Source organism: Anomaloglossus baeobatrachus, chromosome 1 (assembly GCF_048569485.1).
Source record: "Anomaloglossus baeobatrachus isolate aAnoBae1 chromosome 1, aAnoBae1.hap1, whole genome shotgun sequence".
NCBI lineage: Eukaryota > Metazoa > Chordata > Amphibia > Anura > Aromobatidae > Anomaloglossus > Anomaloglossus baeobatrachus.
The window spans coordinates 913204932-913228769 of NC_134353.1; the positions used below are offsets into that span (position 1 = coordinate 913204932).

Genomic DNA, 23838 nt, shown 5'->3' on the forward strand with positions numbered 1-23838 from the left:
TAATTTCAAGTGCAGTGAAATTGCAAAAAAAAGTGCAATTGCACTAATGTTTTTGCTTTTTTAATTTACCATGCTCACTATATGGTAAAACGGACATAGCAACATGATTTCCCAGGTCAGTACAAGTTTGTAGATACCAAACATATACTGCTTTACTTTTATCTAAGTGGTAAAAAAAATCAGTAATATGTCAGAAAAAGACCCGTAGCGTTCTCATTTGTCAGGATTTGGGTCTGTGTGAGGGCATATTGTTTCTGTCTTTAGATAAAGTTTTTATTTCTACCTATTTTGAGTAGATGTTTTGATCGCGTGCGATTGCATTTTTATTCTCACTAAGCCATTTACCGATCAGATTAATTGATTTTATTTTTGACAGATAGGGCATTTCTGAACTCAGCAATACCATTTTTTTGTTTTCTTTTTAACTTTTAATTTATTTTCTCAGTCCCAATATGGAACTTGAAGCCTGCACTATGCGATTGTTTCTGCTGTTCAGAGCGATGCCTCAGCACCACACTGTACAGCAGAAATGCTGATCTCCTATGAATGCTGGGTTCAGCCAGTATGCACAGGAATGAAGTCATGACAGGGGTCCTTAGTTGACCCCGCGCTGTCATGATAACTAATTTTCTCCCCGTAGTCATGTCATGGGGTTACCGATGGCAGCGGCGAATGGAGCAATGCCTACTGGAGGGCAATAGATTGTGCTGAGTTTGACAGCACAATCTGACTAGTTAATAGGCATGGGTGGATCTCAGATCCACCCTCACCTGTTAGCTGCACATGTCTGCTGATCAGATGAAGATAGAGAAGTCCTACAAATGTATTCTTCTAGGAGTGAATTTTAAACAATCAACATAGGGTTTTCAGAAAGAACCCTGATACGTTGGTTACTCATCAGATCAGAAGACATGTGTAGGGAATAACACGGGAGAGCCCGTATGAAAGGATGTTGTAAAGGGGTTTAGTTAATAGATGCAGCTAGGTCTTACAGACAATTCTCCATGGAAAATTGCATTAAAATTAGCTCTCAATCTAAAAATATCCCACTCGGCTGAAAAGATTCTAACTAGACAGACAATTTTCTTAGTTCTGTCCTATAATGTTTAGATGCAAGAACTCCAGAAATCCTTTCATAAACAGGTGTCCCTTCCTTTTCATAGAAGCATTGGATTGGCTAAAATTCATAGTCATGTTTTAAAGAGCATCATGGGTTGAAGATTGAGGAAAAGTGTAGTAACTTACAATAGGTGGCACTAGACAGGCAATTTTCTTACTTCTGGAGGAGAACTAGTTGGCATGAACAATGAAGACAACCACATTGCAGTCTACCTCGTGTGTTAAACAATATTTATAGCCCCATAGTAAAATTTACAAGTGTAATGGATCTTCAGGACCAGCAGATGTGAATTTAAGAAATTTATGGTTATGCATATTATGGTTTTCATAGAATCCCTTCTTCCCCATTTCTCCCATTCGATATTATCCTTTTTATTTCTTTATTCCATTATCTATCAACTTCCCACCTTGTCCAATACTAAAGTTCTCTTAAAAAAGGAAAGGTGGAATAGATGGCATATAAAATGTAAAACCATCTTTTATTTAATCTTTGTTTAAAGTGCTACATCACATCTGAGGAGCAATACAAACGTTTGTACTGCTCATCTGATTTAGCACTTTAATATAATCGCATACTTTTTACAAGCCATCAATGCCAACCTTCCTTTTTCTAAATTACTTATTGTTGGGTAACTTTGACTTTAAGGATATGTAATGGATATTTGATCTAACATATTTTCATTCAGGTGAGTTGATGTTTCTATGCACTTTCTATATTTCCCTCTCATCATCTCTAAGTCTAAAGTTAAAGGAGTTGCAAATAATCTCAATGAGCTATGTTAAATGCTTGGGTCTATCTGTGACACCAGCATTTAGTATTAGCTGGCAAAACGCATATCATTCTATGTAAAAATTGGTGCACCTGTGACATGGTTTGGAAGTGTCAATGGGTTGTTGTGGCACCCCTGGGGCTCTGGTCGCCACAGGGTACTGCACCTCAATTAACCCTAGAACGCATACCTGGGGCCTCGCAGGCCTGCTAGGTCATTTGTTTTCTATGGTAGATTGAATTGCTTGCGCGTTCTAGGGTTAAGGTGCAGTGACTGTCTTAGCTTGTCCTTACCGGTGCCGCCACCCAGCGCTTAGGCGCCAATGGCCATTAAACCCCCCTTTATCCACCCAGGGCCCGCTCCGCCTCTTGGGAGCGACACCATCGCGGATGCCATAACACCTGCCCTGGCAAGGAATTCTACAATGGCAGTTACTCCTGGCCGCATTATAAAGGTGGCGTAACAACAAACTTTCCTCAAATACTCCGCAAACCATCCCTTTTCCTGTATACATCGGGCCAACAGAAACGTGCAAGGCCACCCGTGACATCGCCTGACCCGACCTGCGACTGCCCGGCGACAAGTAGGTTGACCACCTGCCCCGTGGGAGCGCTACATTGTCACGATGGCTGAAGATCTGCTGAAGATCCCAATTCTTGTCATGGTGGTACTCCTATAAAACCTAGCCTGTAGCTGGCATTCATAGGAGACTGTCATTATTGCTGTGCATAGTATAAGTGATTAAATGATCACAGGTACAACTCCCCTCAGAGGACAAAAAAATTGAGTAGAAAGGATAAAAAATGTTTCTAAAAATACAAACATGTCACAGTTGAAATCAGCCCACTTTTGCTCCATTAAAAATATCAAAATTGTAATGCAAGTCACTACTTATGGATAGTACAGACGGAAGAGTAGTCAGGCAAGCCGGGGTCTGGTAACAGGAGGACACGTATGGATGCAGGGAGTACATAGAAGTGTAGTCAGGTCACAATCCGAAGGTCAGAATTCCTGGAGGGCATGCAATAGATTAAGTGAGAAACTGAGACGTGGTCAGGTAATGGTCCGAGGTAAAAATCCAGGAGGTCACAACAGGTTCAAGGAGAAGGTAGAGAGGAGTCAAACAACAGTCAGGGGTCAAGAAACAAATATCAGAGCACAGGCAGGAACACAGGCCAACAGTACAGCAAAAGAGCCAGAAAGTACGACTGGCAAAATTCTGAGAGAGCATGTTCAGTAAAGAAGCAGAGCAATTACCAGGAAGATGGAACACCTGAGCAATCAGCACTTCTCAGAACCAACCTGGAATCCTGTGCTGTCAATCAACCTGCCAGCTCAGTAGCTCAGGAAAACACAGCAGAGCATCTCTTAAAGTGCAAGAAGTTCTGCACAGAGAATTCGTATCACTGCCATCTCAATAGTCCAGGAAAGCACAGCAGAGTATCTCCTAGAGTCCCAAAAATAAGATAAATACACAGATATGGTGCAGCTGTGTACGTAAAAGTCCAATCTAGCAATTTTTTTCCACTTTCCAGTACATCATATAACTATAGTAAAATAAATGGTGTCTTTTTCAACCTATATAACTATGTAATTAGAAATTACAACTTGTCCAGCAAGAAACAAACCCTCATATGGCTATGTGGACAGAACAAGAAACAGTTATGTCTAAATTAATAGGAGTGTAACTTCACTAATGTATTTAATTACTGTTTTTGGGAGAAAAGACCATACAACATGGGAAAGAGGCATGGCCTGGCGATGGAGGAGTAAAGATATGCATTCATCTCACTCCTTTTCCTACTGTAGGAAACCCTATGTTACAGACTCAAACAGCAACTGAACTACCGCAAATGGATGTATGAAAGAAGAGAGGACCTCAGGGTACTACCCCCGCTTTTCCAACACTTCCTTTGCAGTTCCTATCCTGTCCTGGCACCATAGATCATTCACAGCACACAACAGACATAGCGGGTACCTCATCCAATGGGGAGACATGTTGGATATGGCCGGGGCCTTGGTCAGTGGATTTGGAGTGGGCAACAGCCCTGGGGAAGAGCGTCCAAAATAGAAAATAATACCAGCTTAGCTCATCATAGAGGAACAGGATATATCAAAGGGTGCGGTACACGGAAAGATTAGGCCGACTCCAGAGCAGTTCAGTCCAAGTTAGAAAAAAGCCAGCATCTGCCAATGATCTTCATCAGAACCTTCAGTTAATCCAAAAATGTAAAACATAAACTCTGTCTGCTCTATGCATTTTGAGCAGAAGTGCTCTTAATCATGACACCATCTAGCACTAAATAAGACCTTATGGACAGAGAGCACAGTCAGAATAGGAGGATTTCTACACCTCCAACTTTTAGTCTAGGAGAGGCATGACACTATTATAGGGTCCCTTCGGAGAAGTCACATTGCCGTGGTTGATAGGCATGCAAGAACTGGCCAATTTTTGCGCAAAGAATATATATATATTTTTTTAATATATATTTTTATTGAAAATTTTAACCATTAAACAGTAAACAATATGATTAGCATTCCCATCAAAATATAGTAATAAACTTTCATCCAGTAGACTGGGAAAACATAACTTGTAGACACAATAAATCTACAACAACCATTGGGATGATGAAAAGTGCAAGTAAGAGTAAAAACACACAAAAGAAAAAAAACAAACAAAACAATAATCCAAGCAAACGTAACAGCAATCTCATTTAAAAAAGAAAGCAGTAAAAGAGGGGGGGGGTTGATTTTTCATTTAGTCCACTTAAGCGGGCTTTACACGCTACGAGATCGCTACAGCGATCTCGTTAGGGTCACGGATTTTGTGATGCACATCCGGCCGCTGTAGCGATCTCGGTGTGTGTGACTCCTAGGAGCGATTTTGGATCATTGCAAAAACGTCCAAAATCGCTCCTCGTTGACATGGGGGTCTTCTCCCAATTATCGCTGCTGTCGCTTGGGCGAAGTTGATCCTCGTCCCTGCGGCAGCACAAATCTCTACGTGTGACGCTGCAGGAACGAGGAACCTCTCCTTACCTGCCACACGCCAGCAATGAGGAAGGAAGGAGGTGGGCTGAATGTTCGTCCCACTCATCTCCGCCCCTCCGCTTTGATTGGGCGGCCGCTTAGTGATGTCGCTGTGACGCCGAGCGAACCGCCTCCTTAGAAAGGAGGCGGTTCGCCGGTCACAGCGATGTCGCCGAGCAGGTAAGTACATGTGATGCTGCCGTAGCGATAATGTTCGCTTCGGCAGCGATCTTCACATATTGGCATAACGATAGGGGCGGATGCTATCACGCTCGACATCGCTAGCATCGGCTAGCGATGTCGCAGCGTTTAAAGCCACCCTTAGTCACAGTTTAGTTACCTATTAGGAGGTGACTTAGGTTATTCTTTAGGTCTTCCATGATGTACCATGCAGTTGAGGTAAAAGGTTGCACCATTTTTTCTTTTTCCTCCTTATTGCAATAATTCACCACAAACTGTTTCCATTTTAGTAGAAATCTACTCGCCTGCGCTTCCTTATTTGTGAGTGCATCTCCCTGCTCAATCTCCATTTAATGCTTAAGTTGAGTTATATGTTCTGAGATAGAAGGGGTGCAGGATGTTATCCAATATTTAAGGATCAACTTTTTGGACAGCATTAGACATCATTTTTGGACAGTATTACATGCGGCTATACCGGTACATTACCTGCTCTTCCCGGCGGCGTGATGCGGTGCCAGTCAGGGTAATAGGTTTGTGATCGCACAGGTATCTGTGAGATACCCGCATCACAAACCTGCAAATGAATGTAAATAAACACCATTTTATTACCCAACACTCTGCAGCTTCGACGTAATCCACACATTCCATGGCGACACATACGGCTCTGCTACATCTCACAGCTAGTAGCCGTAAAGCACGGCTGCCAGCTCTGAGTGTAGACACTGACTGAGCGGTTGTGACAGGCTGGGCTATGACATTGTCTCCTCCGCAGCTCCAGCCCCTCCCCTCCTCAGTGCTGGCCGCAGTAGAGGTCCGTTCTCACTGACCTCAGTGGCAGGGACGGACACTCGCATGACACTCGGCTCTGCTGTACTGCAAGCGTGAACCGTGTGTCATGCAATGGGATCGCACCGATGCACGCGGAGACAGTGGAGGAGATGGTAAGAAAGTGCTCCCTCTATCTTCTCTGCTCCTGTGATGCGATTGCAAGATTGCATCACAGTCGCATGACCCTTGGCTGGCACCCGCAACAGAGGGTCATTTGCATATCACTTCCGACGCTGTCGCATCGGAAGCAGTACGCAAGTGTACAAGAGCCCTCAGACATGTGCGGCTGTCCTGCAATGTCAGACTCGTGAGGGTCTGACATGACATTGTACCGCCCCGCGGCCTTGGCTGTGACCGCCGAGCCGCTCGGGTCCGTGCTCGTACTGCTGGCGGTGGCTCGAGCCTCTCACGGACCCGGGGGTCACGCCACCCTGAAAGGGGGAGGCTGGCGCTGCATGCGGGGGATGCGGGGATGCTGGTGTGGGGGTGGTTTTCATGACGCCACCCACGGGTTGTGGTGATATGGGACACCACCGCTGCGGTAAAGATGGTGGGGCTCCTGGGAGAGATGGCAGGGCGCAGCTTGGTTGTTAACCCCTCCGTGGGAAGGGGCGGTGTGTCCCGGGGCCTGGTAGCGGGGGAGCTGCGGTGCGGGGCGCCGTGCTGCAGTGCGGTGCGATGGTGTGGTACTCACAAGTAAGTCACTCAGAGGCGCTGGTAAACCAAACAAGGTGGAAGATGGGTTGCCCATGGCCGGCTGCAGCACTGGACGGTGTGACAGGGTCCTCCTTTCTCCTGCACCTAAGCTTGTGTGGACACAGTGCCTAAGCACGGGTGGTCCACTCCCCGGCGGGTATGTCGTGGGAGTTCCTTTGCCCGCAGGCGCTGGCCCTCGGATTTATGGCCTCTGGCGGTGGCTGTTATCCAGTCAGTTTTGGGCTGTTACCGTCAATCGGGACTTTGGGTGGGAAAGGACCCCGTGAGGTCCAGACCTCAATCAGTTAATTTGACTAAATGGTGGCCTACAGCCTAGTCAGGGTCTGAGTACCCTTCCTGGTGCTCCGGTAGACTGTTGGCACCCCGCTGCGGGTCCGGTGGGCTCCAACCCAGCTCCGCTTTCTACGGTTCCACCGGTCGCGTTCTCGGTCTCCTGCAGGCGGCCCCTGCCATCTGCCTGACTGACTGTGTGTCGGTCCTGGGCTCCAACCCAGGCGCCGAGCAGCGCTGTGTGTCACACATCTGAACTCCTTCACTACCACTTCCTAGCAACAACTTAACTAATCTGCCCTTGAACTTCCTGCCTCAGGCCAGCAGACTCCTCAGTGGGCGTGTCTTTCTGCCTGACTCCGCCTACCTGGTGTGCCTGTCTAACACTGAGGGAGGCAATCAGGTCTTGATTGACGGGTGTTACCTTCCTAGTGCGTGGAGGGGATGTGTGGTGTGTGTAACGACCTGTGACCCTTGGGCTCCAGGATGTCACACTATCACAAGGCACAGCCTTCCACTGTCTGAACATGAGCGTGTATGTACCTAGAAACAAATGCACGCTCCTGTCAGATGTGTGTTCGGTTGTGCTGCAATGTCACACTTGTGGGAGTCCCACGCTGTGACTGCTGTCTAAGATAAACCGCATTAAATAATTTAAAAAAAATGACATGTGGTCCCCCCCAATTTTCATTAGTAGCCATGATAACGCCGGCTGGGGGCTGGTATATCCTCAGCTCGCAGCCGCCCGGTATGGTCGCATCTGTTAGATGTGGCCATTCCGGTGCGATATTGGCTCATCTTGATTGCCCTGATGCGGTGCCAATCAAGGTAATAGCAGGGGTTAATAACAGCGCATGGCTGTTATTAAACCCCAGATTTGTGATCGCACGGGCGTCTGTGAGATACCCGCATCACAAAACTGTAAATTACAGTAAATAAACAAGATACAGAGAAATACTTTATGTGGAATAAATTACACACGCAGCCTTCTCCTTCACAACTTATTACCCCAACACAGCCCTGCAGCTCCGGCGAAATCCACACGACATCCAGCGGAGACACATCCAGCTCTGCTGCATGTCAGAGTTAGCAGCCATAGAGCACGGCTGCCCGCTCTGAGTGCAGCATAGTACTGACCGCGATAAGCGATGACTGCACGGCAAAGTTGTCACAGGCTGGGGGGCGCGTCAGCCAGGAACCAATCACAGCTGAGAGGACGGCCGGTGGGCAGGGAAAACACGGAAAGCTGTGTGACTGTGTGCACAGCAAAGGAAGTGAAAGCGCGACCCGGAAGCAAGTGTGCCGCCATGACAGAGTCTCGGTAAGTATAAAACGCTCATTTATTTATTGTTTACTTTCATTTTTATTAATTGCCGATTCCGGATTGTGCAGCCGGAATCCCGCGCCCGGGTCCGGCCTGGGGATAGCGCTGAAACCGCGCGGATCCGGACGTTTGCAGTCCGGGTCCGCTCAACACTAGTTTTGATAAGAAGCCCGAAGTGTATACACGAGCTTTTGGAGAAGAGTATAAGTTCTTTACATAGTTAAAAAAGGGGCCTGATTATGACATTTTCGATAATACTTTATACAGCCAATCCCATTTATTGTTATCGAAGGCCTTCTCCGCATCAATAGTCATCATCATCTATATATCATCTATAGCCGGGACACCTGTGTTGTTGTTCTTATTTTTGGAAGAATGGATCTTATCCAGAACCAATAACACTTTTCTAATATTGAACGTTGCTGATCGGACTTTTATAAATCCTACCTGGGAGGGTGAAATAAGACTATGATATATGATTTGTCGTTAAAGTCCAAGTACTTCATGATGACTTGGCGTGGCCTCCGGGCGGCCTGTTTATCTGAAGTAGCTAAAGGTGGGCCCACCCTGTGGACTCTCTCAACTTTTCTGCCTTCGGGCAAGTGTAAAGCTTTTGGGAGGTCATTCTCACAAAGCATTTTTAGGTCCTTCTGTTGAAAAGATTCTGGTAGGCCCACGAGGCGTAGATTGCTCCTGTGGGAGCAATTCTCAAAATGTTCTATGCAGTCCTTCAAAATGGTGTTCTCTTTGGAAAGGGCCATTAATTTTTTGGTCACTGGAAGAGTCATTCTCAATAGTTGATACACGTGCCTCCAGCTCAGAGATGTGTTCCGCTTGTTCGTGTAGTCTGTCTTGCAGGCCCTTTAGCGCCATGTTAAGAGTGGATTGGATTACAGCGGATATTTCTGGAAGTAGTTTGGCAGTGAATTCCGCAGCCAGAGAGGAGCTGTCAACCCTTAGCTCAATATCCGTGGTTGTAAGGTATAAAGGCGATTTTGCTGGTGAAACAATCTCCTCATTAACATCATTGTACAAATTTTGATCCCCCTGTGGTGGGTAATGGTGCCATCTTAGGGACGACTCCTGGAACAGATTTACGTGAAGTTAGCTGATGCTTCTGCCCACTACGGAGAAGGTAACAGTCCATAAATGAAGATGTCAGGGATCAATAAATAGTACACCTCTGGTCTCATGTACTCCAGCAAGCCGTTAGGTATGTTAAGCTCTGGAATGTAGTACAGTATTAGCGAAGGGTGAGGGATATAACTTGTGAGTCTTCACATAGCCGGCGCCTGAACCGGAAGCCACAAAAAGTTAATAGTGATGATCAGCATTCTAGTTGGATAAAGTTAAGGATTAATGCTGGAGATGCAGTACATAAAATGGCCACTGGATGGTAGGATGCAGTTTCAATGCTGAGTTTGCACCAGGATTTGGCAAATTTAACCCCTGCAATGCTTTATTGACTCTTGAGAGGGAAAAAAAAAAACAAAACCACACAACAAAAAACGGCACCTTATCTCTGTTTACTGAACCCTGCAGGGGTCTGCAGCAGAGCAATCTGCAATGGTTTTTCACATTCATCCCGGGAACAAAGATCCAGGGGAGATAATGTTTTAGTTTGTGGCCTTAAGAAATTATTGCAGCTGTAAAACTGGTGTCACACATAGCGACAACGACGTCGCTGCTACGTCACCATTTTCTGTGACGTTGCAGCGAAGTCCCGTCGCTGTCGCTGTGTGTGACATCCAGCAACGACCTGGCCCCTGCTGTGAGGTCGCCGGTCGTTGCTGAATGTCCAGCTTCATTTTTTGGTCGTCACTCTCCCTCTGTGACACACACATCGCTGTGTGTGACAGCGAGAGAGCGACGAAATGAAGCGAGCAAGGAGCAGTAGCCGGCGTCTGGCAGCCTGCGGTAAGCTGTAACCAGCGTAAACATCGGGTAACCAAGGGAAGACCTTTCTCTGGTTACCCGATATTTACCTTCGTTACCAGCCTCCGCCCTTGCTGCCAGCGCCGGCTCCTGCTCTGTGCACATGTGGCTGCAGTACACATCGGGTAATTAACCCGATGTATACTGTAGCAAGGAGAGCAAGGAGCCAGCGCTAAGCAGTGTGCGCGGCTCCCTGCTCTCTGCACTGTGACATGTAGCTGCAGTACACATCGGGTTAATTAACCCGATGTGTACTGTACCTAGGAGAGCAAGGAGCCAGCGCTAAGCGCAGCTCCCTGCTCTCTGCACATGTAGCACAGCGACGTTATGATCGCTGCTGCGTCTCTGTGTTTGACAGCTAAGCAGCAATCATAACAGCGACTTACAAGGCCGCTGTTACGTCACAGAAAATGGTGACGTAACAGCGACGTCGTTGTCGCTGTCGCTTAGTGTGAACCCAGCTTAACTTTGACTTTGCTCTTCCAGAGCTGTTTATTATGTTTACTCTGTCAGGCACATTGCAACATCTGTGCCCGATGCAGGGAGAATATCTCACTCCTAGTGGAGCACACTGAAGTCTCTCCACTGACTGCCGGCTTCTGAGGCAGCCCCTGAGTGAGCAAGTCCTCCAGCTCTGACAGTTCTGTTGGGCCTCAGATCTCTCCCCTCCACTGGGTTTATGCCTGGATGCTGCAGAGATCAGACACAACACGCTGCCTGCAGACCAAAGAGGCTTATACCACTCGGGAGGCCAAACCACCTGATCACTTCACTGCAGACACCAGGGACAGATCCAATTTCTCTCAAAATGGCAGCTTCTCTCCCCAGGACTTCACACGCCAGGTATGGGGGTTGTGGCTTACCGGGCTGGGGGTTGCCAATTTGAATGGTGCAGGCTCCTTCTGCCTGATCAGTTCCCTCTGCAGTCTCTGGGGAAGGGCAACAGGAGAGTCTCCAGCCGCAGACTGGTCCAAGGCCTGTGCAGTCGGCCTCAGACCGGGGTGGCCCTCTAGATGATTATAGCTGAGGAAAGGGAGCAAAATCTCCCCACTGGGGTCCCCCAGGTGTCATGATGATGTTGAAGGGGGACGTGATGGTCGAGGGAGCTCTGCAGAGGATCCATGGGGTGGATTGAGTCTGCAATACCAGGAGCTCCCTCACACACGTCCTGTGGTGACGGCGGCCATCTTGGATCTGCTAAGTATCTTTTTAACTAGATTTTATAAAGCTTTATTACAGTTTAAATTTAATCATTCTTTGTTTGCATATGTCTTGGCGCTTACATAGTGCTGCCATATCCCTTTTGTTTGTGTTTCATGTACTTTTAGCAGTTAGTACCTGTTCACACTTCCTATATTTGGAGATGCAGGTTATTTTTTCGGTAAAGATTGTAGGTGTAAAAAGCCAGATATTCTGACTTTGCCCATCAGCCATAGGGTGGTTTTAATTAGTTCTAGATCCTCTCTGCCCATATATTTTTAGACTTTTAGTCCAGGTGAGCCATGACACTAGTATAGGGTGCCATCAGAGAAAGGTCACCTTGCAGCGGTAAATGGGCATACATAAATTGACCACATGTTGCTCAAAAAACATTCATTTTTAAGTATATTTTAATAGCATTAATGCAGTTTAAATTTCATTTTTCTTTGTTTGCGTATGTCTTGGCGCTTACAGAGTGCTGCTGTATCCCTTTTGCTTGTGTTTACTTAAAAGAAATTGCACAACATTTTATGGACAGAGGAGAAGAAGATTGATGTCATTGGATCTAAAGGTTTCACACAGTTTTTGAGGCAACCCATAAATACTGAATTCAAGCTACAGTACACTGTGAAGACTGGAAAACATGGAGGTGCAAGCATAATGGTTTTGAGATGTTTCTCATACTCTAGAGTTGGTTAAATATATCCTATACCAAGCATCACGAACATTGAATATATCAAAATACAGGAAGTGGTCATGTGTTGCTTTATGCCCTTAAAATGCCCTTCAAATGGGTGCTTCAGCAGGTCAGTGACCCCAAGCACACCAGTAATTAGGAAATATTCTGGCACAAGACTAACAAGATTGATGTTAAGAAATGGTTAGCCTAATCTCCAGACCTCAATCCAATTGAGAATTTGTGGAGTGACATAAAAAATGCTGTTATTGATACAAAGCCTATGAATATAAAAAGAACTGTGGAATGTAGTCCAGTCATCTTGAGCTGGAATATCTAGTTATAAGTGTCATATGTAAGCACTTAACTAAATAACTCTTGGAAGAAGGAGAGGAAAATCAAAAGCACAAATCAGAAATATGTTGCCACAAAAAAACAAAGAAATAATGGTAGGCACTCACCCAAATAGGTAAAAACAGTCCTTTATTTCATCCGGACAGAAGGAAAGGGGGAGGATATGGGGAGCAGGGACGACATCTGCCGTTTTGCGAGGAGGATCGTGCTTCCAGAGGTCCATTTGCTCTGCTTTGCTTACAAATCAGAAATATCTTTTGTCAGGAATAAATATTACTATCACTAATAATACTAAATAATCATATTTATTTTTTCTGCATTTTTTTAACAATTTTATATTTTTCATATTTTGCAATAGACTGAAATTTTCCTAATTTAAAATATATTTTATATTTTCTTTTCCAAAAGAGCATTATATGGAAGATGCTTTGTACCCCACATAGTACCAAAGAACTGTACAAAGTAAAATAACTCAACGGTAGGCTATCAAAAATTGCCATCACCCCGAGCATAAAAGTAGCTGACAATCATTTCAAACTTAAGTCTATAAAAATATGTCAATTTTTGTCTATTTTTAATGTTATTGATAATGTCTTCAACCTAATTCGAATTAAGTCTTTTAAGTTTCTTTTCCAATGTGGAGGGATTTGTTGATAACCGAAACACCGTTAAGCTGTCAACAATGTTAATGATTTGTCAGCATACAGAACTGTATTAAGGAGTACATTAATCACAATATTTAGGATAATCTGCCAGCTATCTAATGTAGCAATATTTGGTTATTGCCCCCAAAATCTAGGAAGGGTTCCAGGCATTCCCAATTATCATACTGATCACATCAGGGTAATGATTGAGGCTTGGCAGACATACTGTCCTCCTTTACCAAGAAACTAATAGAGACATACTAAATCTTGATGTACTTATCACATTTTTGCTGTCATGTAGTCATAATTATATTCTGATGGGTAGCCTCTGTCTCAATGAATTGTAGTAAATCAATGTACAGAATTATGGATATTGCAGCGCTGAGTTTGTCATTTATCCTTTCTCATGGGGATATGGTTTGAAGATTTTTTTTTTTCATGGGGAAACATGTAAATCTAATTTAATAGAATAACCTAGTGACTTATCACAAAAACAAATGAATGAGTTAAGCGGGCTTTACACGCTACAATATATCTAACGATGTGTCAGCGGGGTCACATTGTAAGTGACGCACATCCGGCATCGTTAGTGATATTGTAGTGTGTGAAACCTACGTGCGATTGCGATTGAACGAAAAACCGTTCATCGCAAAAACGTCGTTCAATTACTAAAAATTGAATGTCCGGTTGTTCAATGTTCCTGAGGCAGCACACATCGCAGTGTGTGACACCTCGGGAACATTGAACTGCAGCTTACCTGCGTCCCGCGGCTCCCACCGGCTATGCGGAAGGAAGGAGGTGGGCTGGGATGTTTACATCCCGCTCATCTCCGCCCCTCCGCTTCTATTGGCCGGCTGCCGTGTGACGTCGCTGTGACGCCAAACGTCCCTACCACTCCAGGAAGTGGACGTTTGCCGCCCACAGCGAGGTCGTATGGAAGGTAAGTACGTGTGACGGGATTTAATCGTTTGTGCGAAACGGGCAACAAATTGAACGTGCCACACATATGATGGGGGCGTGTGCGATCACATACGAGATCACATGAGTAATTGTAAGGTGTAAAGCAGCCTTTACACACCTCAAATGCTCAAATTGGTCAATCTAGCTGAAAATTGTTTGTTCCTTTAGTTGAAAAAATCTTCTGGCTGCTTAAAATTTACCTGAATTGACTAGAAAATATCAAAATAAAATTCTATGGTTTAACGTGTCATTTTATTGTGTCATCTATATTTTGCTGGTCACCAGGGTCATACAGTCCTTTATATTATCAATGTGGGCAGAGAAACTGGCACAGTTACTTAAAGGGAACCAACCATCAGGATTTTCATATATAAAGTAAAGCCAGTGCTCTCCTCACTCTGGGATGCTAAATCTAAACATACCTTTTGTTCAGAGATTGGATGTTTTATTTCAGAAATATGTGCAAGTAAATTCTAGAAATACACTACTATTTGATTGACAGGTGCAACAAAAGGGAATATGTGGTTCAGGTCTTGCTATCTATTCCTGCCCCTGTCTGTCTGCCTCCACCAGAATGAATGCCTATGACTGCAACTGGGGGATGAAGGCCAGAAAGGCAGACAGGGGCGGGAATATATAGCAAGACCTGACCCACATATTCCCTTCCTGTTGCACCTGTCAATCAAATAGCAGATCATTTATGTAACTACTTGCACATATTTCTGAAATAAAACATCCAGTCTCTGAACAAAAGCTATCCTTACATTCAGCATCCTAGCACCAGTATAGCACCAGCTTTACCTTATATATGAAAATCCTGATGGTTGGTTCCCTTTAAAATTGGGAAATAATGATCATGCTTCAATGAAAACAGAAAGTTGTTTTTTTATTTTTGTGCTTTTTTCATATTTTCAATTTTATATAGCTCACTATGCAATATAAATAATAATAAATAATATGTTAAGCTCAGCTGTGAGTAGAATTAAGGTGATACCCTATGAATATTTATTTAATTTTAATACATTTTGTTTCTCCATTACAAGATTTAACCCCTTAACCCTCGAGCGATTTTCTGAGGTTTTTTTTTGCTCCCCTTGTTTTAAAAGCTGTAATCTTGCCATATGAGGGCTTGTTTTTTTTAGGAAGAGTTGTACTTTTAACTGAAACCATAAGCTTTACCATGTAGTGTAGTGGCAAATGGAAAAAAAAATTAAGTGCGGAGAAATTGCATAAAAGTGCATGATAGTTTTTGAGATATTTTATTCACCGTGTTCACTATATGATAAAACTGATGCATCGCTGTGATGCTTCAGGTTGGTACAAGTTCATAGACACCAAACATATAGAGAATTACTTTTATCTAAGGGGTTTAAAAAAATTCTGAAGTTTGTCCCAAAAATGTGGCCATTTTGGGGGGGCGTGGCCTGACTGGAGCAAGGAGCAGACGTGAGGCTGGAGAGCTCTGCTAAAAAGTGAAAAAATCCAAAGGCATCGAGTCTTTTAAAGCTTACCCAGCGGTGGGACCTGTCCTCTGGTGACCCCAGCATTGAGGGACCCTCTGTGCAGCAAGCCCTGGGGGTATCTGTGGGGAGGAGAAGTTGCGGCCTAGTCCACATGAGGAAGCCTCGGCCTGGAGGAAAGCTTCTTCCAGACACAGAATAGCTCCCAGCAAACCTCCTCCCTCCCTCAGAGGTAAACAGAGCACTCTCCTGACCCCTCTCATCTCCCTGAACTGCCCAGGAGTCATTGTCTCAGGGATTTCTGCTAGTGAGAGTGGCTGCTGAGGCCCTAGCACACAGGGCCTTATCACCTGCAGCATGGCAAACAATCCTCCTTCCTGTGGTGACTTATCTGCTGTATGTGACTGGGTCCAGGAGCTGGTGACTAGAGGCAGGGAAACGCTGTCTTGAACAGCTTGTTTGGGACACTGCGGAGCAGATATACAGGAATACACCTCCGCCCCCCTTCCCCTCCTGGCAGCAGCTTAAACAAATATTAACCAGGTAAGGTCCAGTACTCAGTGACTCTTAAAGGGGACACACCTGATTATATTGTGAAGGGGAAACGACCTACATCCTAGCAAGTAGATCATAAGAAGAAGATATCCCCTTACATAGATCTCTTTACTGCTTGTCTCAGGAAGCCTGGTCACTGAACATACCCCTGGGACACCAGGTTCATACATACACCAGAACCAAGCACCTAACTTAAACGGACTAGCAGGTACTGGGTCTTAGAGGAATGCAATAAATCAATCTCTATGCTACCTGGGAGAACCTCAGCTCAACCTACAGATGAACAGGATAAAACATGGTTACGTTTGGCCAGAAATCCGCATCAACAGAGGTATATCATGCATCCAAACCCAACAAGAAAGAGATGGACAAATTTGTTAACAAGCAACAGAAAAAAAAAAACAACAAACAGAGCAGAGCAAAGGAGGAGAACATACACCTAACCACAATTCAGATGTCTCTGACACAGAAGCAGAACTGCTTGATAGCCCAGACAAGCCAATCTCCAGGGCATTTATTACCAGAATACTCAAAACAGCCTTAGCACCTCTGGCAAAAGATCTATCTGACATTAAAAGAGACATTCACCAACTGGGTCACAGAGTGGAGGAGCTGGAGCAGCCTCAGACAGACATCATATATCATGCCCAAGAGCTGGAAGCCAACCTTCATGTACATGATGATCACATTTATAAAATATATGCCGCAATAGAAGACCAGGAAAACCGGAACAGACGCAACAATCTCCGGATACGGGGTCTTCCAGAAACGGTAATCGCGGAGGACATCTCTAAAACACTAACTGCCCTCTTCTCAAACTATTTGGATGCTGAAGAAAAACACCAGTTAATCATAGAGAGGGCACACAGAGCACTACGCCCAAAACCCAAACCCAATGATCCTCCCAGAGATGTTATCTGACGAATTCTAGATTTCCGCCTTAAGGACAAAATCTTCCAAAAATCCAGATCAGACCCTAACATCCAACATAAAGGATCTAACATTGCAATCTTCCAAGACATAGCCCCTTCTACATTAGCCAAGAGGCGCCTCCTTAAACCTCTCACGGACAAACTGAGGAAACAAAAATTCCAATTCCGTTGGCTGTTCACCTTCAGTATTTTGGTCTCGGCCAAGGGGAAGAAGTTCACTGCAAGATCTCCCAAGGACTTCTCCAACCTTTGCGTGGAACTGGACATCCCACTAGGATCTACTCCAGATCTGAATCTCCTCCAACCTGCTCTACATCTTCCACCACTCCCCACGCAGCAGCCATGGGAAAACGTGGAATATCCGAAAAGTCAACGCCCCAGACGAAGACCTACCAGGCCACCTCTGTCCGAAACCAGACACGAGGCTGTTTGATGGAAGGCGCCTGTTCTATCTGAATAAAGACTGCCTATGTGATGAGTATACCTCTGACAAATTTGAATATTTGACCTTTTGTCTCTTGTTCTCTCCCTCTTATCATCCTACAGATTTAAAATGTTTTTCATTTAGGTTGAACCTCTGCATATATTGTTATAATTAATTATTGGGTTCTCCCTGGCAGATTAAAATCGTCCGCCTATTTGAATGAACCCCAATAAATCCCCCATGGTTACGGTTCACAAGGACAAGACTGCTATCCACACCATTCTCCTCTCCTTCTATGTCACACCTTCCCCCCTCTATACCCCTTCTCTTAATACTCTCTCTTTTGCCTTTCTCTGTGTATCACTTTTACATTGGCTCGAGATCTAAGGTGGGAGTGGGTTGAGCTGGGCATCCACACAGTTTAACTATGGCTAAACAACACAACCTGCTGACACTCGCCTCTTACAACGTAAGAGGCCTTAACTCTCCCGTCAAGCGCTCACAAATTCTAGCCCACCTTAAAAAAGAAAAGATAGACATACTTCTGCTACAAGAAACGCACTTAATGCTAGAGAAGTCACCGAACTTTGATAAAGCATTTTACAACACATGGTTCCACTCATACTCAACTACAAAAAAAGCCAGGGGAGTAGCCATTGCCTTCTCAAAACACACACCCTTTCAATTGCTGGATACCTTTTCAGACAATATGGGCCGATTCGTATTTCTCAAAGGGAAAATAGCACATACACTAGTAACAATTGGAAATATCTAGGCCCCGAACACTAAGCAGGATGTCTGGATATCGAAGGTTTTGAAAGAAGCTAAACATTTTATTGAGGGTACGTTCATCCTGGGAGGTGATATAAATGTGGCCCTTAATCCGGAACTTGATTCCTCCACAAACAGATCCTCTATTCCTAAAAAGGCGCTGATGCGTATACATAAATCCTTGCATTCGGCCCAACTGGTCGATGCCTGTAGACACCTCCACCCAACAGAAAGAGATTACACTCATTACGCACCTGCACAAAATTCATATGACCGAATTGACTACATATTTGTTCCTTTCTTAGCTCTTTCCATGATACAACATGCCAAACTTATTACTAGCGTCCACTCGGACCATTCTATCTTAAAACTGGGAATCACATTTTGGGGAGAGGGTCCGGAACAGGACATGGAGATTGAATGAATCTCTCTTGTCTCAATCTCAGTGTAAGACACGTGTTACGAAAGCCCTGAAAAATTACTTTGATATTAACACTCAAGATACAGTCCATTTTCCTACAGTGTGGAAAGCGCACAAGGCAGTAATACGCGGAGAGTTTATCTCCATATCCTCGTTCTTAAATAAATCCAGAAAAGATGAGGTGGCATCATTGTATTCCGAGATACAAAAAATGGAACTGCAACATAAAACCTCTCAGTCACCAAACATCCTCAGTCCCTTAAGGGGTGCTTCACACACAGCGAGCTCGCTGCCGAGATCGCTGCTGAGTCACGCTTTTTGTGACGCAGCAGTGACCTCATTAGCGATCTCGCTGTGTGTGACAATGAGCAGCGATCTGGCCCCTGCTGCGAGATCGCTGCTCGTTACACACAGCCCTGGTTCGTTTTCTTCAAAGCCGCTCTCCCGCTGTGACACACAGATCGCTGTGTGTGACAGCAAGAGAGCGACAAATGAAGCGAGCAGGGAGCAGGAGCCGGCGTCTGACAGCTGAGGTAAGCTGTATCCAAGATAAACATCGGGTAACCAAGGTGGTTACCCGATATTTACCTTAGTTACCAGCCTCTGCAGCTCTCACTCTGCCTATGCTGCCGGCTCCGGCTCTCTGCACATGTAGCTGCTGTACACATCGGGTTAATTAACCTGATGTGTACAGCAGCTAGGAGAGCAAGGAGCCAGCGCTAAGCAGTGTGCGCGGCTCCCTGCTCTCTGCACATGTAGCTGCATTACACATCGGGTTAATTAACCCGATGTGTACTGTAGCTAGGAGAGCAAGGAGCCAGCGCTCAGTGTGCGCGGCTCCCTGCTCCCTGCTCACACTGGTAACTAATGTAAACATCGGGTAACCATACCCGATGTTTACCTTAGTTACCAGTCTCCGCAGCTTCCAGACGGCGGCTCCGTGCAAGCGCAGCGTCGCTTGCACGTCGCTGCTGGCTGGGGGCTGTTCACTGGTCGCTGGTGAGATCTGCCTGTTTGACAGCTCACCAGCGACCATGTAGCGATGCAGCAGCGATCCTGACCAGGTCAGATCGCTGGTCGGATCGCTGCTGCATCGCTAAGTGTGAAGGTACCCTAACACAATTAAGACAAAGACTCAGAGATATCTTAAACAAACAGTCTGCAAAGTTCTACATGAACTGGAGGAATCGCCTCTTTGTACATGGAGACAAAGTATCTAAGCTTATGGTTTCCCTGATCAAAAAAAGGAAAGCACGTACGTACATTTATTCTTTAAAAGATTCAAATAACAAAAAACTTGCAGACACTGATGCTATTGCTGATGCCTTTAGCAAATATTTCTCCTCCTTGTATCACATTCGAGAGCATGAGACACCAGAACAAGCAGATAAAAGACAACGGGACATAATCTCTTTTCTGTCAGAACTACGTATTCCAACGCTCAACACAACCCATATAACAAACCTGAACAGGCCATTTTCTATTGAGGAGCTCCAGTCAATCCTGTCAAAGTGCCCCACAGGGAAAAGCCCTGGCCCAAATGGCCTCCCGATCTCTTATTACAAGACCTTTAAAGAAACTCTACTCCCACCCTCATCTCCTTCACCTCTTTAATGCTGTGCTACAGCGCTCCCCTTTTCCAAAACAATCATTAGAAGCACATATTACCCTCATACATAAGGAAGGAAAAGACCCTGAAATCTGTAGCAACTACAGACCGATTTCACTGTTGAATAATGATTTGAAATTATTTGCGAGCCTTGTGGCACACCGTTTAAGTACCATTCTACCTACACTTATCTAGCCCGAACAAGTGGGTTTTGTGAAGGGAAGAGAGGGACGAGATAATTCCATACGCTTACTCCATCTAATGCAGCATGCCCTTACTCACCGCAGACCCTTAGTGCTATTAGGCACTGATGCTGAAAATGTTTTTGACAGAATCGATTGGATATTCATCAGAGAAACACTACGTCACTTCACCTTTCCTACCCCATTCATAGAGGCAATTTTTCAGATGTATACACACCCGACAGCGCGTATTAGGATAAATGGGGATCTTTCTAGCCCATTCAACATTAACAATGGAACTCTGCAGGGCTGCCCGCTTTCTCCATCGCTGTTCATCTTAGTGATGGAGACCCTCATTCAACGAATCAGACAGCATCCGGACATAAAAAGGGCTTCCATAGCTGGAACTATACATATAGCGGCAGCCTTCGCCGACGACCTTCTTCTCCTGTTGACGGAACCCCTCAAAGAATTTCCGGCTATCTTGGATATCTTCAAACATTTTGGCTCACTGTCAAATTTCAAAATTAATTTGGACAAATCGGAGGCTTTGGGTATACAGCTCCCTCAAGCAACAATGGATACCCTAAAAAATAAATACCCCTTTAAGTGGCCCCCCAAGTTTATTACCTACCTGGGAATAAAGATATGCTCACATTGGTCTTCTTTAGTCTCTTTAAACTTTTTCCCGTTATTAAAATCTTCTTTAAAAGTAATAGCCTCATGGTCAGCCCCATTTGTCTCATGGATGGGATGTAAAAATCTATTAAAAAGCTTTGTGTTACCAAAATTTAGTTATGTATCACAGATGTTACCAATTCAGGTACCACAGACCTTTTTCCATAAAGCTAGAACCCTCTTTATCAACTATATTTGGAAGGGTAGGCGCCCGAGGTTGAATTATAATACCCTAGTACTACCTAGGTCCTAAGGAGGAATGGGGGCACCAGACCCACAAAAATATCACACAGCAGCAATACTATCAATGATAACAGATTGGACTCACAAATCTCCAAACAAACTTTGGACCTTGATCACAGACTCATCAGTCCGATGAACTTCAGACCCATCCTTCATTCGGCAAAACATTTTCTTCGAGACCCGACGACGGGTAATTTAATCTTTAAGAACGCGCTTCAAACTTGGACAAAACATGCAGATTATCTTATTCCCCCACCTTCCCCGATAATCCGAATAATGGATTTGCCAAGGCTGTACTCAGATAGCACACAATCACGCACTCCTGATCAGCTTCATACACTCACTACGCCAGTGGAACTAGTGTTAGAGGATGGAACATTAACACTCCTGACTCAGCTTAATAAGATCATAGCCCCAAACTCACTCAACTTCCTTCAATATGAAAGACTAAAGTTAGCGGTACGGGATCACTTACCAAATGGGCTGCCCCGAAGGGACCTTTCCACTTTTGAATCTATGATTACGAAAACAAAATGCCCTCAGAAAGTCCTGTCTAAATTATATCAAATACTGGTCGTAAATAAGCTACCGCAGAAACGGGCATTTATATCATTATGGGAAAAAGATCTAGGCAGGAATTTTACAGAAGGAGATTTGATCCAAATATATAAGAGATCCTTTGGCCCATCACATTGCGTGAAGGTACAGGAAAACTCATACAAATTAGTTACCAGATGGTATGTATCACCTTCTCAAATTAGCACATGGTTCCCTTCCTCTTCAGAGTCATGTTGGAGGTGCAATAGAGAGCGACGGTACATACTTCCACATTTGGTGGCAGTGCGACCAGTTGCAGCCCTTCTGGAAAAATGTGATTACCTACACCAAGCGAATCTGTAAACTGTCCTTTAACCCCCAACCCAGCCTAATCTTCTTGAACTTGGTCAGCAACCCACAAAACACTCCGAACAAAACTCTCCTCCTATTTCTACTAGCGGCGGCCAAACTGCTCATCCCCCCCCCTTTGGCGCTCGACAAGTATACCTACTATCCAAACTTGGATGCTCAAAATCGACCAGTTATATCATATTGAAGAGCTGGCAGCTTTAGCTTATTACTCTCAAGATAAATTTAGACTCATCTGGGCCCCCTGGTTGAAGTTCCGAGAATCCTCCGAGTACACTGAATTGGTGGCGTCTTGACCTGCTCCCACCCCCCTCCCCTGAGCCAGCCATGATATATTTCTCATCTAGATTAATCCCCACTCACACCTCCTGTCTCTCACTATTTTCTTGAAACCATCCTTACCTTTCTTTACACCCCCCATCCTACTATTGACATGTTTTACATATGTTCATTTCACTAATGTTAATTATTCACAAAAGTTTATTGTTGATTTCACATGGACTGCAATGGTAAACACACCTAACTGAGGTACTTCCGACAAGGGAAGAAAAATTATCCAGAACTGTGGACCGAACTTTGGATCTAAATCCTTCCCTCCAGGATTCGAATGCCTTTATATTTTCTCACATTTATTCATTGTTTTATGTTACGATTAGAGTTGAGCGCGGTTCGTGGTTCGTGGTTCTCCAGTTCTAGGTTCGAGTGATTTTTCGGCTGTTCGAGATCGAACTAGAACTCGAGCTTTTTGCTAAAAGCTCGATAGTTCTAGATATGTTCGAGAATGGTTCTAGCAGCAAAAAGCAGGGCTTTTTACAGCTACAGTGTGCAGGAGCCATCGCTGGCAGCCTGCCACAAGCTGGTAACCAAGATAAACATCGGGTATCCAAGCAAAGCGCTTTGGTTAGTAACCCGATGTTTATCTTAGTTACGTGCAGGAAGCCCACACTTTCCCGCTCAGCTCGCTCCACCCCCTCCTGCCCGCGGCATGTACACATACATACACATACACAAACACACACACACACATCCACCCCCCCCCCCCCGCCCGCCCGCCCACCCGCTCGCTCGCTCGCTCGGCTTACCTGCGGTGATGAAGTCCCGCCATCCCGACCTCAGCGCTGTCACTGTCCTCCATGGCCGCCGCTTGTCACATCACCTATCGCTTCCAACCCGAGACTGACACTGGGGGTGACGTCACGGACCTCTCGCGATACTTGATGTGAAGGCGCCGGTCATTGACCTCAGTGACAGGGGCTGTCAGTGTGCTGGAGATCAGCGCAGGTAATGTACCTCACTGACAGCAGCACTTGTCACCCCCCTGCAGTGACCTGGGCTGACCCATTGATGTTAGCTCAGGTCACTGCACTGCTCTCCCAGCCAATGGGGAACATCCTGCTCTTCATTGACTGGGACAGTGTGCATCGTCATGGCAACCCCTTGGATTACACCAGACCTGGATTTGTTTTTCAATCTAATAAATTTGTTAAAGAGGGAATGTTTTGGGGAGTGTTTTTTCAAATAAAAATGTGTTTGTCGTGTATTTTTTTTTTATTACTGACTGGGTTGGTGATGTCGGGTATCTGATAGACGCCTGACCTCACCAACCCCAGGGCTTGATGCCAGGTGACATTACACATCTGGTATTAACCC

The 23838-nt window shown here is 45.0% G+C and overlaps 1 long non-coding RNA gene across 1 annotated transcript in view; it reads right to left on the reverse strand.

Moving 5' to 3' along the window:
* LOC142302059 (uncharacterized) overlaps window positions 1-15891 on the reverse strand; it is a 69366-nt gene extending 53475 nt beyond the window's left edge. Inside the window, exons 1-2 of the long non-coding RNA XR_012752924.1 lie at window positions 15818-15891; window positions 12511-12639 (exon numbers count right to left, since the gene is read on the reverse strand). This is a non-coding gene — a long non-coding RNA (uncharacterized LOC142302059). The remainder of the gene's footprint in view (window positions 1-12510; window positions 12640-15817) is intronic.
* Window positions 15892-23838: the final 7947 nt, after the last annotated feature.